This window comes from Schistocerca serialis, chromosome 6 (genome assembly GCF_023864345.2).
Source record: "Schistocerca serialis cubense isolate TAMUIC-IGC-003099 chromosome 6, iqSchSeri2.2, whole genome shotgun sequence".
In the NCBI taxonomy this organism is placed as follows: Eukaryota; Metazoa; Arthropoda; class Insecta; order Orthoptera; family Acrididae; genus Schistocerca; species Schistocerca serialis.
In genome coordinates, this window is record NC_064643.1 from 136,067,773 (window position 1) to 136,084,462 (window position 16,690).

The window sequence follows — 16,690 nt, forward strand, 5'->3', positions numbered from 1 at the left end:
ACACAACAGACAATTCTATACAAAAATACACCCCAAAACTGACAAAAAACAGAGGCATATAACAGAAAGCAGGTATATATCAACTACACTGTAACACTTGTGAAGGCAGATACATAGGACAAAAAGGTAGAACATTCGATGTCAGATACAAAGAAAACATGGGAGCCTGGAAATATGGGACAAACCACTCAACATTTAGAGAACACCTAAAGAGCGTAATAACAAACCAACCACTACAGAAAAAGACGTGAAAATAATTAGAATCAACAATAAAAAAATATCTCCTAACCCTGCAAGAAAATTACATGCAGAAAACCAAAGCAGAAAGAAAAACCTTGTTGAATGATCAAGTACACATGCCAAACAATTCATTGTTTACACTAATAGATAAAATAATAGAATAACGCTCCCAAAGAAGATCAATATAATAATACGACCCAGTATAATAATAATACCACAGAACATCTTTATACTCACTTATCCATGAACCCCTGCACAGAACACTGAAACGAAAAACAAATCAGTTGTCACCAAAGCTTTTAGCCACTCGCTTATAGCTGGTACATTCATATTCAGCACTCTACAACTCAAACCACCAACCTTCCCCCTCCCCACTCCTCCACCCCCCCCCCCCCCCCCACACACAAACACATTTTAAAAAAATACCATATACATTCTTTAGCGCTCTCTCTCTCTCTCTCTCATACACACACACACACACACACACACACACACACACACACACGATATAAACATCATGAATAGAAATTGGTTTTGAACATATAGTTCGTTAGGTTGGCAGCATGTAGGTAAACAAACCAAACAGGAGGAAATACGTAATGAAGTTACAATATTTACGTTGTTAAAAGCACAGTGTCCGAAGAAATAGCTACGAGTATATCGAGTGGCAAAAGTTAATAGTACACCACAAAAAGAAGGAGAAACATGGCGCACAGTGTGAAAAAGTTCGGAATATAAAATTATGCTTATGTGTCGGTAATAAAGTGGTGGTGCGATCTCCAGGCCAGATGAGAGAAAACAACAAACTGTAAGTAATTACTTATTTACATAAAAAATCATGATGTGAACGGTTTGATAATCTAAAAATAACAAAACTTTATCGCTATAGACCCCACTGATGATGCCTTAGAGCAAGAAAAAGGCGTAACGCGTCTGGGAAAAATAAATTCAGTTGCAGCAAGGAAAAGCGGGTTTTACTTATAAAACAAGTAATAAATAATTTGTTTATCTCAGTCTTAAAAACGCTGCTTTATCGTAACATCCAAGGAATTTCAATTTAGAGATTACGTCACCTGAGAAGCATTCGTCCAAAAAATTGGGAAGTAAATGTGTCATGCACTTTTTTAGGAACTATAATAGCCACACTCTCAAATTCTCCAAGAATAATGCCGTGAATACTACGTTCTTACAAGACAAAACTTTGACAGCCTCCTAATTTGCACGGTCTAAAATCGAACTGTGCACTCATCATTCGCAGTATTTTTTTAGCACGGCAATTTACAACCTAGGTCTGCAAAATATCGGAAAAGTTCGTCTTTATGTTATTTTCTTCGCCGTGAAAGCTATTTCTCTTTCGCCTAGTGTTACTCAAATTCCTGTGGAGATAGTTGTGTAGTGTTTTTATTTGATTGTAAATGCCAGTAAGGTTCTTCAGACTACAGGGTAATTAGGAAGTCTGTGAAACATTGCAAATAATCGGTGTAGCTAAATCGTTAAACATAATGTAACAATCATTTTCTGGTTGAAGTTATTCCTTGGCCTCGTTTGCTAAACATAATGATGTGCGGTTCTGCGTTGAACAAACGCAATTTTTCTCGTTTTGCTATCCATTTTATGAAAGGGTTTTTTTTCCAGCGTTTCCCGGAGAAGTGAAGTTACTGGGTAAAAACCTTCCGGTTGCTATTGGAGGATGTTGAGTAAATACTGAAAGCAGATGCTGTCAGAGAGAGTGAATCAAAAATACTGTTGTTGTTGTGCCGCTTCAGTTGTTTCCTGGTAGTTGTTTTTTAACTTTCTCGTCTTCGGTTGTTCCCCGGTAGCTGTTTAACTACCTCGCTCGCAGTCATTGGATGTTTACTTCCGTTGTAGCGGGAAGCAGCGAAGACGGAAACCTTAGCCGTCATCGCTACTGACAATGTGCTCATTGTACATTTCGACTGCTTCACGGACATTCCTTCTATAAATATTACTTTCTCTGGCAAGCACGCTAATGCACTCAAAATACATAGTCTGGTCACGTTTTTGTTGCTGCTGTACTACCGCTGATTTTACCTTTGTCTTCAATGTCTATGGCCATCATGCTGTTTAACATTTTCTTCTACACTGAAGCGCCAAAGAAGCTGGTACAGGCATGCGTATTCAAATAAGAGATATGTAAACAGGCATAATAAGGCGCTGCGGTCGGAAACGCCTATATAGTACAACAAGTGTCTGGCGCCGTTCTTAGATCGGTTACTGATGATACAATGGCAAACTATCAAGTCTGAAGTGAGTTTGAACGTAGTGTTTATAGTCGGTGCACCAGCGATGGGACAAAGCATCTCCGAGGTGGCGATGAAGTGGGGATTTTCCCGTACGACGATTTCAAGAGTGTATCGTGAGTATCAGGAATCCAGTAAAACGTCAAATCTCCGACATCTCTGCGGCCGAAAAAGGATCCTGCGGGAGAATCGTTGAACGCGAGAGAAGTGCAACCCTTCCGCAAATTGGTGCAGATTTCTGTGCTGGACCATCAAAAAGTGTCAGCTAGAGAACCATTCAGCGAAACGTCATCGATATGGGCTTTTGGAGCCGAAGGCGCACTCGTGTAACGTTTATGACTGCGCGACACAAAGCTTTACGCCTCGCATGGTCCAGTCAAAACCGACATTGGACTGTTGATGACTGGAAACAAGTTGCCTCGTCGGAAGAGTCTCGTTTCAAATTGTGTCGAGCGGATCGACGTGTACGGGTGTGGAGACAACCTCATGAATCCATGAACCCAGCATGTCAACAGGAGACTGTTCAAACTGGTGGAGGCTCTGTAATGGTGTGCGGCGCGTGCAGTTGGGGTAATATGGGACCCCTGTTATGCCTAGAAACGACTCTGACAGGTGACACGTACGTAAGCATCGTCTCTGATCATCTGCATCCATTCATGTCCATTGTGCATTCCGACGAACTTGGGCGATTCCAGCAGGATAATGCGGCACCCCACACGACCGGAATTGCTACAGGGTGGCTCCACGAACACTCTTCTGAGCTTAAGCACTTCCGCTGGCCACCAAACACCCCAGACATGAACATTATTGAGCATATATGGGATGACTTGCAATGTGCTGTTCAGACGACATCCCCCCCTCCCTCTTACAGATTTAGGACATTCTTGCAGGATTCATGGTGTCAGTTCCCTCCAGCTCTACTTCAGACATTAGTCGAATCCATGCCACGTCGTGTTGCAGCACTTCTGCATACTCACTGGGACCCTACACGATATTAGGCAGATGTGCCAGTTTCTTTGACTCTTCAGTGTATTATCCTTTCAGTTCGTCGATATGTACTGCGCCACAACTACACTTCACTTTATAGACTCCGGCAGAGTGGAGGCGATCAGGAACGTCCATTGTAGGTCGGGAGAAGTCTTTTATCTTGCGTTGACTGTTAAACAAATTTCTGAAACCATTCTTCCGAAGGATTCCACCTATGCGATCGGTTACCGCCACAGCTTTGAGAAGGAATAATACTTTACAACGTATGTGGAAAACGACGACCACCAACTCGGTTACAAATCGTGCAACGTCAAACTCTGTTTTGTCTCAGTCTCTGTACGATTTCATGCTCAGCTCTCGTGGTAGCAAACACTGTAAAGACGCGTTTGATAAGTCTGTCTCCAGTTCCTACCAGTGTGGCGCGTGTGAGGGCACGTACGTACCTACATAGGAAAAAGTATGGAATGGTGAGGTCAGCGGAGTGAACAGGGGTTCACTTCCAACTTTTCTGCCTGAAGATGTCTGTGAAATATGCTTTAACCAACTGATTGAAGTACGGTAAGGCACTATCGTGGTGGTTCGCAGCCTGTGGGGTATAGCGTAGGTCTCGACTGATGCGAAATTTAGACGCGCAATTGCAGGGGAACCTTCTCCGGTATTTCAGGAAAGACGTTCAACTTCTGTGAACCTTTCAAACAGTCTGGTAACATGTATGGTGCAGACAGGTAATTTGCATCAACAGGGTACCAAATGTTTCCTGAAAATCTCACCTGGCAACATTTGGTTCTACCACAGGGAAGATTATGCAAGTTAAAAATACCCTCCCTTGTAAAACATGAATACGTCATGCTTGGCCTCCCAGGTCCTCAGACCTCAGTCTGTGCGATTATTGGCTTTGGGGTTACCTGAAGTCGCAAGTGTATCGTGATCGACCGACATCTCTAGGGATGCTGAAAGACAACATGCGACGCCAATGCCTCACCATAGCTTCGGACATGCTTTACAGTGCTGTTCACAACATTATTCCTCGACTACAGCTATTGTTGAGGAATGATGGTGGACATATTGAGCATTTCCTGTAAAGAACATCATCTTTGCTTTGTCTTACTTTGTTATGCTAATTATTGCTATTCTGATCAGATGAAGCGCCATCTGTCCGACATTTTTTGAACTTTTGTATTTTTTTGGTTCTAATAAAACCCCATACCATTACAAGCATGTGTGTCAATTTGTACCTCTCTATCTACATTATTCCGTGATTTATTCAGTTTTCAAATGTATACTGACTTTTTGATCACTCAGTAGTTTGTGCAGTGGTATTTACGACACTGCATACTCCAGCCACAATTCCCGACCCTCATGCTATTCACAGCTGAATGCACATTTACTAGAGACGGGATATTAAATATGCACAACATGCATGTTTGGGCAGACGAAAATACGCCTCCTCAGATGATTTAAAGTCACCAAGAGAGTGTCGGCCTGGGATAATTGGTGACGATATCATTGGGTCATATCTACTGTCAAACATACTAACAGGACCGCTCTGCTTCACATTTATTGGAGATGTTTTACGTACCCCATTGGACGTAGTGTCACTGCAAGTTAAGATGCACCTGTGGCTGCAGCACGACGGAGCTCCAGCACACGTTGATTTCGATGTGCAGAATCACCTCAACGTCACGTATTTCAGTCGATGGATTGGCAAAGGTGGACCAGTTCCAAGAACAACACGGTCGCCAGTTCTAACACCTCTCGGCTATTTTCTGTGGGGTAGTGTGAAGAATGCCAACGGCCTTGCCGCAGTGGTAACACCGGTTCCCGTCAGATCACCGGAGTTAAGTGCTGTCGGGCTAGGCTAATACATGGATGGGTGACCATCCGGTCTGCCGAGCGCTGTTGGCAAGCGGGGTGCACTCAGCCCTTGTGGGGCAAACTGAGGAGCCACTTGATTGAGAAGTAGCGGCTCCCATCTCGTAAACTGACATACAGCAGGGAGAGCGGTGTGCTGATCACCTGTCCCTCCGCATCCGCATCCAGTGACGCCTGTGGTCTGAGGATGACACGGCGGCCAGTCGGTACCCTTGGGCCTTCATGGCCTGTGCGGGAGGAGTTTAGTTTTTTTTTAGTATGAAGAGTATGGTATACGGCACACCTGTAACGTCAGCAGAGGACCTTATTGCTCGAGTCCACGGAGCAGTTGAAATACTTCAAACTCAACCGCTGGTAATAACTCATGTGCGTGAGGGTCAGCACCGCTGATGTAGGCTCTGCATTGACGCAGGAGGTACGCAGTTGGAAGTCAGTTTGTATGTTGACAACGTGATGTGCTACTCATGTTGGATTTATTGATGCGATGTGGATCACACATCCATCTCACACTTTGGCAGTCTCCAGGGCCCAAGCCATGCGTTTCTGGATATGGTTTCCTTCTTGAAAACCCATCAGTGTGCCGTCCTGCACAACATACTAACAAGGGAAACTCCTCTTCGCACCGCCCCCCCCCCCCCCCTCAGATTTAATGGTAAGATGGCCCATTGGATAGTCCGTCAAATACTGAACACAATTTGTAAGTAGGCTGTTTAGGTTTTTATGTTGGTAACGCCACGTAGCGCTCTGTATGAAAATCACTGACTGTGCTGTGTGCAATCTGTGGCTGGTTTGCATTGTTGTAATATTCGCTATTGTAGTGTTGGGCAGTTGAATGTGAACAGCGCGTAGCGTAGTGCAGTTGGAGGTGAGCCGCCAGCAGTGGTGGATGTGGGGAGAGAGATGGCAGAATTTTGAGAGCGGACGATCTGGACGCGTGTCCGTCAGAAAAAGGAAGACTGGATGTCATGAACTGATATATACATATATATGATGAACACTATTAAGGTAAATACATTGTTTATTCTCTATCAAAATCTTTCATTTTCTAACTATGCCTATCAGTAGTTAGTGCCTTCAGTAGTTAGAATCTTTCATGTACCTGGCAGTATTGGCGCTCGCTGTATTGCAGTAGTTCGAGTAACGACGATTTTTGTGAGGTAAGTGATTTATGAGAGGTATAGGTTACTGTTAGTTAGGGGTATTCTTTTGTAGGGATTATTGAAGGTCAGATTGCGTTGCGCTAAAAAAAAGAAAAAAAAATATTGTGTGTCAGTTTAGTGTTGATCAGAATAAGTCAAGAGAGAAATGTCTGACTACGTTCAGTTTTGCTCAGCTGTTTGAAAATCAAATAACGTTAGAGGTTTACCAGCATTGTCATTCTTAATTTTTCTAAGAGGATGTTTCAGATTGAAGTATGAAAACAGGAAAAACGTGTACTGAACTGTGGAAAACAAGCAAAAAAGAAACAGCGAACGGTACACCGTGTGCAACATCGAGTACTTTGACTGACCATGGCGTCGTGGTCGTGTGGTTACGGTGTTGGCATGTGGAGGAGGAGATCCGGATTCAAATCTCCCTCATGCCCCATTTCCACAAAACTGAACCCTCCGTCCGGTCATTGATGTGTCTGTTCGCTATATTCAAATTAGTGTCTGCATCGTTGTGTATCGTCCGTTTGAAACAGCAACGTGTAAGGAAGTGACATCCAGACGTACGTACCTCCTATTTGTTTTACACAAGTACCACATGTTATGCCTCTTGCGTTCCGTTTTGGAACTTTCGACTCTTGAATTCCTTCGTTGTAACAAAGTTCACATCCGTTTATTTGCTGTTTTCGTTTCTGTGAGAGGTCTACACCGCGCGGGATTAGCCGAGCGGTTTAAGGCGCTGCAGTCATGGACCGTGCGGCTGGTCCCGGCGGAGGTTCGAATCCTCCCTCGGGCATGGTGTGTGTGTTTGTCCTAGGATAATTTAGGTTAATTAGTGTGTAAGCTTAGGGACTGATGACCTTAGCAGTTAAGTCCCATAAGATTTCACATACATTTGAACATTTTGAGAGGTGTATGAGGCATTTCGCCTGCTCTCACTATTCATCACACTTACTTGCGACGGAAATATATTCTTACCTCATGAGTCACATTCTAAAACCAACGTATAGTTCGACGACAGGCAAGGCTACAGAAGGAGGACAGACACGGGAAGGTCATAAATTTGTGAAAGAAAGGAAGTAACGGAGCACCAGGGAAGTTTGGACACGGATTTTCTACTCTGCACTCCAACACCGCGACCACACAACCACACCGCCTTGCTTGTTGCAAGTCGCTCGTTGTTGCACGTTTTGACGTTGGAACGTTTGCCGTGTCTGTTTTGTGTCTTTCTTCACAGTTCCGTACCCCTTCTTCTTGTATCCATGCTTGATATGTGTACACATATGCACTGGGCTATTTTGCCACTAAATCTGAAGGTCTCTGTCGGTCCAGTATGGACAGGGGACATCTGCTGGTACGTAGGGCCTACTTCTCAATTCAATAAACTTTACCACCAAACGTATACTTTAGGTTATTTTATTTTACATCGAACGTCGGCGTCACCCTTTCGTATGAATCAGTTGCATAACGATTCGGATTTACGGTTGCACCATGCGATAAACTTGTTGGTACGAAAAAAAACGTATAGGACCTGAAGATGGCAAAATGAATTGCCGAAACCGGCAGCGTTCGATATAAAATAAAACAACCTATAATATACGGATGTTGGTAAAGTTCATTGAAATGAGAAATGTGAAGGGTGTTGCGATGGGGAGTTTCCTTTGTGACCGCTGTCGGCCTCTTTATTTTCTTATTTGCCTTTTGGTATACCCTGTAGAAAGTTGTAACTTGCATTAGTATCGTACTTGGAGTGTAATGCATATAACAAGTGTTCTCAGTGAAGTTGCGAGCAGAGCATCGCTGACATGTAGTCCCTAGAAACAGTGTCGTGAGGGATGAAGCGACAGAAATGAAATATTAAGATCGCTGAGAGAAGTGGCTGCAGCGATTGTCCCGCTGTGTGTGACAGCTGCCTGCAGCAGCCGGGGCACGTACTGCAGCGATTAAAACGTCATCTCAGCTCGCGGCGTACACCAGCGCTCTGCGCATGCGCGGGAAGCCGCGCATTCTCATCCGTCACAGTCTGCTCCCGTGCTTCTCTTCTGGCGCCGAGTGGGTCGTTTCCTGCAGCTGACGAACAACTTCCAGAGGAGTTGAGGGGATCACCTACCCAGCTAGCGGAAATGCAATACACTACTGGCCATTAAAATTGCCACACCACGAAGATGACGTGTTACAGACGTTAAATTTAACCGACTGGAAGAAGATGCTGTGATATGCAAATGATTAGCTTTTCAGAGCATTCACACAAGGTTGGCGCCGGTGGCGACACCTACAACGTGCTGACATGAGGAAAGTTTCCAACCGATTTCTCATACACAAACTGCAGTTGACCGGCGTTGCCTGGTGATGCGATGTTGTGATGCCTCGTGTAAGGAGGAGAAATGCGTACCATCACGTTTCCGACTTTGATAAAGGTCGGATTATAGCCTATCGCGATTGCGGTTTATCGTATCGCGACACTGCTGCTCGCGTTGGTCGAGATCCAATGACTGTTAGCAGAATATGGAAGGGTGGGTTCAGGAGGTTAATACGGAACGCCGTGCTGGATCCCAACAGCCTCGTATCACTAGCAGTCGAGATGACAGGCATCTTATCCGCATGGCTGTAAAGGATCGTGCAGCCATGTCTCGATCCCTGAGTCAACAGATGGGGACGTTTGCAGGACAACAACCATCTGCATGAACAGTTCGACGACGTTTGCACTGGCGTACCACCTGGCGTCATAGTGTGGGGTGCCATTGGTTACACGTCTCGGTCAGCTCTTGTTCGCATTGACGGCACTTTGAACAGTGGAAGTTACATTTCAGATGTGTTACGACCCATGGCTCTACCCTTCATTCGATCCCTGCGAAACCCTACATTGCAGCAGGATCATGCACGACCGCATGTTGCAGGTCCTGTACGGGCGTTTCTGGATACAGAAAATGTTCGACTGCTGCCCTGGCCAGCACATTCTCCAGATCTCTCACCAATTGAATACATCTGGTCAATGGTGGCCGAGCAACTGGCTCGTCACAATACGCCATTCACTACTCTTGATGAACTGTGGTATCGTGTTGAAGCTGTATGGGCAGCTGTACCTGTACACGCCATCCAAGCTCTGTTTGACTCAATGCCCAGGCGTATTAAGGCCAGAGGTGGTGTATTGTTTTCTCAGGATTTATGCACCCAAATTGCGTGAAAATGTAATCACATGTCAGTTCTAGTATAATATATTTGTCCAATGAATACCCATTCATCATCTGCATTTCTTCTTGGTGGAGCGATTTTAATGGCCTAGTAGTGGTGTTACCAATGGCGTAACTGCGGTAATACAGCAGGGGCGAGTGCCCTGGGCGCCATTTCCGTGTGTGTTGCCGTTTTGTGACGGACGGTAAATACGAGAGAACAGGCAAAAGGAAATTGGAAGATGTGAGACGATGGAGGACGGGAAAAAGTAGGAGAGAACGTGAAGAAATGAACGTAAGGGTCTGCTCACCGAATGAAACATACGAAAAGTCGGTGTTTCTTCTCGAGGGCTATGTTACGTTACAGGATCTCAAGGCGGAATGCGCGAAATTTATAACTGTCGTGTGGATCATGAACAACTCTTACGGAGAATTTTTCGAGTAGAGGATGTTGCTCTTTAGCTACAATTCCATCGCATTACGAAGAACAAAAGAACTCTTGCAGTTAATTAGAAAATACGGTGACGAAAGTGTCTTCCCAAACATAAAAGAAGCTGGTAGTTGCTGTCTCAATTCCTGCTGTGAGAGGTCCTGTAGCAAATTTAAGCTCTTACTTTCATGTCTCAGAGCTTCTGTAGGACAAAGCGGCCTCAGTAAACTTGCTCTACTTACGAGAGAAATTGGGGGCGGGGGGGGGGGGGGGGGGGGGGGAGAGACAGAAAAACGCTCTCCAGACATAGTAATTGGGCAACTTGCTGCAGAAAATGTGTGAAAAGTATTTTTTTTATTAAGTCAGACTTCTGGCAGTACAGAAATGGCCAAAGGTTTAATAATTATTATTTTGTTTTTGTTAAAGCAAATGTTCAAAAAATGGTTCTGAGCACTATGGGACTTAACATCTGAGGTCATCAGTCCCCTAGAACTTACAACTACTTAAACCTAACTAGCCTAAGGACATCACACACATCCATGCCCGAGGCAGGATTCGAACCTGCGACCGTAGCGGTCGCGCGGTTCCAGACTGAAGCGCCTAGAACCGCTCGGCCACTCTGGCCGGCAAAGCAAAAATGTAATTGTAGCATTCGCAGCAGCGAAGTCACATTCAGTGATGATTTTACATTGCTACTACTTTGTGAAAGTAGTGATGTGGAGAGCTTTTCAGTTCCAAAAAAGTAAGATCATTTTTCTATCAAGTGGAAACTTCATAAGAACGACTTTGGTCAGTTTTAATTTTTATTCAAGACTTTAAATCACTTTTGCCTGCAATACTCTTTTGCGTTATTGATGCATTCAAATAATTGCAGCCTAACTAGAGGCAGTGAGAGGAGAGGTGGATGGAGGATTCAACCAAAAACTGAGTGATGTCGGCAGGGAGGTGGAGCGGGGTCGCAAAGCCTAATTTTTCCCCGGACATCAGCTAACCGTAATTACGCCATGCCCATTACTTGTCCAGCAAATGACCTTTCTAGGCTTCGCCCTACAATCTGCAAGCCGTGGAAATCAGAAAGATCTCGTGCATCAGAAAGATCTCCACTTTGCAGATGCACTACTCTTACAATAACCACTGATAAATCTGGCAAGTGTCAGGGTTAGAAATTTTGTTAAACTTGTGATGGTTGACAGTGTGAAAATTACAGCAGAAGGGAAAAATGCTGCGCAAAGTGGGATTCAAGTCTCGAAAAGCAAAATACACACGATAAGGATCCCGTACACGATATGGACAAATGTGTTACTAGGCAACAGTTCCAGCGTCATTACGAGCGATACAAAGAAATACCAACTTTGAGAAACCTTCACACCTTTTGGCATACAGAGCTGGACTTCGAGCGCAACGAGGAAACAGAAAAAATATGTATGCGTTTTGGCGTTAAATGAATAAACTAATCGTCATGTATGCAAACGAGATGACATGATTTTTAAAAAAAAGGTATACTACATTACCTTTTAACAAAAAATTTCAGCATCTAAAAGAAAGTAGCCATTGCTTTATTCTGACGAAATGTAGATTTCTAGTCATAACACTGCATAAATATTGTTAAACTCTGCCAGATTCATGCATAAAGAAACTGAATGCATCTTTAACTACAGACTGACATTTATTTTGATGTGAATACATTATTTGTAATTACTCCACTGAACGCCACATGCAAGAAGAAAAAACTTTAAAAAACAGCTGTTCTCCTAGAATTTACTATTGTGGAAGTAATTTGCTGTGCATGCCATTCACTTACACTTTAAATCTGTATTGTGTTTAATCTTGAACATGGCTAGAAGCAACAACTGTAATGTACTCTTCGTGTATGAAATGGTGAAAAAAAAAAAAACCAAATCAGTTGCAGTAGTACAAGGTCTATTGAAAATCCGTTGAGTTAGTTTTCTATATCTTTAAAAAATATCTTCTTCAGAATGATCATTGACTAACACATACAATGGTTAACATATTCATGTCAAAATAAAGGTATATGGCAAGAGGAGAAACAAATCACTGATTTACAAACAACTTTTACACTTACTGGCTACATGGTGTTGTGGAGGCACGTTAAATGTGTAGCCATAAGGCACAGACAAAGATCAAATTCACTTCCACAGTAAGAAAACCATAAAACATCGTGCTGACTGTCATTAGAAAGTGCTTCACAAATGCAGATTATTGAACTGATGTCGCAGCGACATCTCTTGAGTTGAGGAAAGTTTAGGACGTTGGGGGCCAGTACATGATGCACGGGATAAATGCTCAAAAGCGAGGGAGAGAATAGCACTGAAATATTGATATAGAAAAGAGGGACAGATTTTCGTGTGTCACTGTTGGGTAACAGATCTCTACTGAACACAGCTGATGTCAACGCATCCGCAGTTGGCGAACTAACTGCGAAGTATTTCGTACAGCTGTGGATCGTCAACTGAGTCGGTTCTTTCAGACATGAATCCAAATATTGTTTTAGTGCTAATGCAACTACACGTTTTGTGATGGCAAAGAAAATATGGTATTCATAACAAACTGCGTGTGGAGTTTTTTGTGTTAAGACCAAACTGATATTTTGAGAGATTGTACATTCGGGATAAGCTGTCCAGTAGCGTGTCAGAAATTGAGGAGGAAATTGAGCAATAAATATGTGATACAGTTATACAGATAGAGAAGCGAATGTCTGGAGCTAAAGAAGTCAACATAAATGGATCAATTGTGCTCTTAGACAGCCTCCGCGGCGAGTACACTGCTGTGGCAACTACAGCAGTTCTTATCGATTCACTCGCAAAATAGCAAGCAGGTACGCGGGTGAAATGTGAGCGGAAAAAATGTGCTCAGTCTGGCCGTATGACCTACATTTCACCGGTTGTTAAATTCTCTTTGCTTCTGAACGCACATTAAATTCGGTAAAAAGCGTAATTCTCATCAGTGGACTTGGATAATAAAAAAGTAATCGAAAATATGAATAAAAATGGAATGATAGAGAAGAGACTTGTGTTGCTGACAAAGTTAATTACATGTCAGAGGGCTAAATCGGCTTGAAAGCCGAAATTTATGCAAACTAGTGACTGCGTAAACGCTGTTTCACAACAAGTCATGCGTGGAACCTGCTACATTTAGCATTTAGTCTAAAAGATACTCTAATAGTGGTAGTATTAATACGAGGTGCATTCAAGCTCTAAGGCCTCCGATTTTTTTTCTAATTAACTACTCACCCGAAATCGATTAAACTGGCGTTACTTCTCGACGTAATCGCCCTGCAGACGTACACATTTTTCACAACGCTGACGCCATGATTCCATGGCAGCGGCGAAGGCTTCTTTAGGAGTCTGTTTTGACCACTGGAAAATCGCTGAGGCAATAGCAGCACGGCTGGTGAATGTGCGGCCACGAAGAGTGTCTTTCATTGTTGGAAAAAGCCAAAAGTCACTAGCAGCCAGGTCAGGTGAGTAGGGAGCATGAGGAATCACTTCAAAGTTGTTATCACGAAGAAACTGTTGCGTAATGTTAGCTCAGTGTGCGGGTGCGTTGTCTTGGTGAAACAGCACACGCGCAGCCCTTCACGGACGTTTTTGTTGCAGTGCAGGAAGGAATTTGTTCTTCAAAATATTTTCGTAGGATTCACCTGTTGCCGCAGTGCCCTTTGGAATGCAATGGGTAAGGATTACGCCCTCGCTGTCCCAGAACATGGACACCATCATTTTTTCAGCACTGGCGGTTACCCGAAATTTTTTTGGTGGCGGTGAATCTGTGTGCTTCCATTTAGCTGACTGGCGCTTTGTTTCTGGATTGAAAAATGGCATCCACGTCTCATCCATTGTCACTACCGACGAAAAGAAAGTCCCATTCATGCTGTCGTTGCGCATCAACATTGCTTGGCAGCATACCACACGGGCAGCCATGTGGTCGTCCGTCAGCATTCGTGGCACCCACGTGGATGACTCTTTTCGCATTTTCAGGTCGTCATGCAGGATTGTGTGCGCAGAACCCACAGAAATGCCAACTCTGGAGGCGATCTGTTCAACAGTCATTCGGCAATCCCCCAAAACAATTCTCTCCACGTTCTCGATCATGTCGTCAGACCGGCTTGTGCGAGCCCGAGGTTGTTTCGGTTTGTTGTCACGCGATGTTCTGCCTTCATTAAACTGTCGCACCCACGAACGCACTTTAGACACATCCATAGCTCCATCACCAAATGTCTCCTTCAACTGTCGATGAATTTCAATTGGTTTCACACCACGCAAATTCAGAAAACGAATGATTGCACGCTGTTCAAGTAAGGAAAACGTCGCCATTTTAAGTATTTAAAACAGTTCTCATTCTCGCCGCTGGCGGTAAAATTCCATCTGCCGTACGGCGCTACCATCTCTGGGACGTATTGACAATGAACGCGGTCTCATTTTAAAACAATGCGCATGTTTCTACCTCTTTCCAGTCCGGAGAAAAAAAATCGGAGGCCTTAGAACTTGAATGCACCTCGTAGTAGTAATTTTTTTGTTCACACTGTAATTAATATTAAAATAAAAATTAACTGTCAAAAATTGTAAATGAATGCGCAAACAGCGTTCTTTTCTTAAGAATAAGATTTCATATCGTTGACAGCGATGGCGTAAAACTGCGAAAGCAGGGTAATTTCTCAAAGTCGACTACCTCTGTAACCGAGTTTGCTAAATAACGCTTCTATTGTAGCGCTAGAGTCGACGGTTGCCAGTATGTAACCTGCTGGTGGAAAAAAATTTCATCGCTGGTTTACATCCAGCAAAGAAAGGACAGATGGTGGAGGAAAGCTTCTAATCGCGAGACGTTACAGCAACGTGTTGGGTCAAATTCCAGCCGCTTAGTGCAGAGTTAGGGCATATGCCACTGTTAATGGAGATTCCTTCGGAGATGGCCCAGTTGGTGCTCTTCGAAAGGAGTAACTTGTGTGCCAGCACCGGTTTTTGCCTTCCCTGTTCGTTTGAGCCATCACAACACAAACTCCGCACTGTGCAACCACTCATCAGTGTCGACAAAGTGTTACCGAGACGTTGCTGAGAGTGTTACAGTCGATCTGGGAAAGGCAACGATAAAGTTCCTCCTCTAAGAAATAAGTTTCACGCCATAGTCCACGCTTCAGATAAAAATCACACTAATTTCGTCCAGTGGAAACAAAATGGCTGTATTCTTGTTTATTCCGCCTCCATCATTATAAAACACATGTGCTGTGTCAAACGAAAGCTGGGCACAGAGCAACGTCACTGTTATATCCCTGTGACAAAAACGCGCGCCATTTTCTGTATTATCTGGTCATGGCAACTTGCGTTCATGGGTCAACAGCATCTTTAGTAGCTTATCATTCATCACTCTAATTGTCCGCCCCAATTGCTGAATCGTCATCGAATTTGTAGCGCAGTTGGTAATGTAATGAACTGCGACCAACTAGCTGCTATTCGTGCGTTGGTGTTATTTTCAGCCCGCACGGTAGCGCAGCGTGTTCGGTCAGAGCGTTTAGCCGCCCTCTGTAACAAAAAAAAAAAAAAAAAAAAAAAAAAAAAATGAGTGAATGGATCAACGAACAACCTGAACGGGTGTCATCGGACGTCCGCCCCGAACAAATTCGACGAGCAATATAGAACAAAATGAGATTTAAAAAAATGTCAGCGTGACGGACTGCCGTCCTAAGGGGCCCGGGTTCTATTCCCGGCTGGGTAGGGGAAATTTTCCGCTCAGGGACTGGGTGTTGTCTTGATAATCATTTCATCCCCATCCGGTGCGCATGTCTCCTAATGTGGCGTTGAATGTACTCGTAATAAGACGTGCACAAAGGCGGGCGGACCTGCCCTGTAATGGGCCTCCCGGCCAATGACGCCAAACGCTCATTTCATTTTTTCATCTCTGTAATTTATTTTAATAATTAATCACCATTTAGAGATTGCCCTTCATCCTCATGCCTGTTTTCTGGTACTGTCGTTACAGACGTGGTAACGCCTCGAAAGTGTATGTAAGTCAACATAATTGTTGGACATTCTCGAAATAGAGATTAACATAAATTTACAGCAGTCTTCGAAAAAGTTCTATATGTATAAATGTATGAATGAACAGAACAATATTCACTGCTAGCCGGTCAGTTATTACGTTGTTATAAACTTGCTTCTGTCATTTAGGCAGGTCACCATTTGGTGAGATTTCAAATTGCACTTGAGAATGGTCGTAAAGGCAAAATCATGAGTGTATGAAATAAATAAATAGTAATTTATAGGTTGGTGGCGGAAATTTCTCGTAAAACGGTAACGTATGTAGCGCGCATGCCATGAGCCCGCGGTTATACTTGCTGCGCTAGTCCGCCCTATTCTGGAGTATTTCTGTGCGGTGTGGGATCTGTATCAGGTGGGACTGACGGATGATATTGAAAAAGTTTAAAGAAGGGCGGCTCGTTTTGTATTATCGCGAAATAGAGGTATAGTACCACAGACATGATAAGTGAATTGGAGTGGCAGTCATTAAAACAAAGGCGTTTTTTGTTGTGACGGGATCTTCTCATGAAATTTCAGTCAACAGTTTTCTCCT

At 43.7% G+C, this 16,690-nt stretch overlaps 1 protein-coding gene and 1 pseudogene across 1 annotated transcript in view; both read left to right on the forward strand.

The window, feature by feature from the left end:
- Positions 1 to 16,690, forward strand: part of LOC126485103 (breast cancer anti-estrogen resistance protein 3 homolog) — a 1,126,433-nt gene that overhangs the window by 470,369 nt on the left and 639,374 nt on the right. The window lies entirely within an intron of this gene.
- Positions 5,276 to 5,393, forward strand: LOC126485683 (5S ribosomal RNA; annotated as a pseudogene).